Source organism: Castanea sativa, chromosome 8 (assembly GCF_040712315.1).
Source record: "Castanea sativa cultivar Marrone di Chiusa Pesio chromosome 8, ASM4071231v1".
Taxonomy (NCBI): domain Eukaryota; kingdom Viridiplantae; phylum Streptophyta; class Magnoliopsida; order Fagales; family Fagaceae; genus Castanea; species Castanea sativa.
The window spans coordinates 51,373,823-51,375,962 of NC_134020.1; positions in this window are offsets into that span (position 1 = coordinate 51,373,823).

Below are 2,140 nucleotides of genomic sequence, written 5' to 3' on the forward strand. Positions count from 1 at the left end.
AATTAATTATTTTTAGAAAAATAAAAATAAAAAATAAAAAATTATTTACAACTTTTTCTAACACATTAACTGAACCCTTTTTTATATACTATCATTTATACAAAACTAGGCACGGATATTGTTGTAATGTTTTATGTAAATTTGTTTTTGGAAAATATTAGACATATATTATAGCATATTTATTATAAAACTTTGTTAGTAATGAGTTCATCATAAAAAGTAACAATTATAAATTGTTCACATATATCTATTATAATTATTTTGTTCAAGTAATGAGCAATAATTAAAACCACTTGGAGTAATATTGTATAATAAAAGTTGATAAAAGCATATTAATTCATTCTATATTATTGATTTTGATTATATGATGTAATAAAAAGCTTCATTACAAAATCTTTTTTTTGTTTTTGTTGTTGTTTCTTCAATCTTTGTTATTAAGGTATGATGATGCTTGTTATCATCATTGGTTTCTTTATCTTCAATGTTTGAAGTTTAGTCCGTCCATATTTGTTCAATTTTTTAGCTTTCATCATTTTTTTCCTTTTGTTGCATCATTTGTGTTAATCACTAATGAATTGGCATCGAGAGATTCTTAATTGGATTTTATAAAGTTTGGACTTTGTCGCTGCGATTTTTCATAATATTTGTATTTATATTAAATTTCAATGATGTTACAGTTTTTTTGTAAATATTTTTATTTTTTATTTTTGTTAATTTTGGAATAGTGCAGCAAAAAGAATTAATATAGCATATTGAATTGTGTATTTTTTTTTTCTTCCATACCTTTTTATCATTTGAAGGTGCATTAAAAATCTTAGCAATTATGTAATTTTCAAAACCACCCTTTAGATTGAATTCATTCAAATGAAGTAGAGAAATCCATTTTTTTCCTAATTTTTTTTTCAAATCATGTGGAATTCGTTCTCCAATATCAATATTTTTACAATAATTTAAATAAGTTGTACCTCAGTTTATTTTCAACAAAATATCTTGTAGATTCAATTAGGATTTTCTCGGTATCTCAATTAAATATCACAAAATTGTTTTGATAGTTGCATCAAAAACTTCAATTTGAATCATGTATCTGGAGTAGTTTGCAATTGTATATATATAGTAGTTATAGTGAGATAAATATATTATAAATATTTGAAGAGTATATAGTTAATGTGAGTGCCTCTAACTTTGGGATAGAAAGATTTATTTTTGTTTCACATTTTGCATACCAAAATGATTTTGCTTGTGGTTTGACATTCTTTTCACAAAGTACGCATAAAATGTAATACTAACCTATTGTTGTATCAATATTACTTATTATTGCAATACCCTAGCAGTTTAAATCTTGCAATGAACATTGAAATTAATATGTATTATTTTTTTAATGTAAATAATATGATGTACGATTATTTTTTTACATAAATGATGAGTACAAATTGAAATGATTAACAAACTTGTTTTGTAGGATCTCATCCAATGCATTTTATCTTTACTATTGTCTTCATAATATTTAAAGATAAATCCTCCTATGAAATTTTTTTCGCATGTATTTTTGGTATTTCTTGTATAGGATCATGTTTTTTACCATTCCTATCATTGAATTTTTTTTAAAGAAAATATTAAGTTAATGGCATTTTGTAAGGTAGTATATGATATTTATTAGACTTTTTTGTTATTATGAATTTTAGAAATATGCACTTTTCAATTATTTCAGCAACCTCAAGGATCTTAAGATTTATATATATTTTTGTTGTACTGATCGATGACAGAGAATTTGTTTGCATAAATTGCATAGAACATTATTAATATACAAATGCATATTGAATTGAAATTGGAAAAAAATGAAGACATGATTTTATGAGGATGAGATTTTCTAGAAGTATCACCTATACGTGGGGGAGTAAGAAGAGAGTTTGTAAGAGAGTAAGAGTTTTTGCTTTGATTTACTCGTGGGAAAGGTCAAACTTGGGTCATAATATGCAAGGTAAGCACTGGCTTAAGTTTTTCATAAGGTTTGGTCTACTTTTAAAAGGTAGTTTATTTTATAGTTAATTAATTTTGGTCTAATGGGTCTAATTGTCAAGAACAATCCATATTTTATATAATAGTAAAAAAAAGTTACTATGATCTATTGGGTAACAGTAAA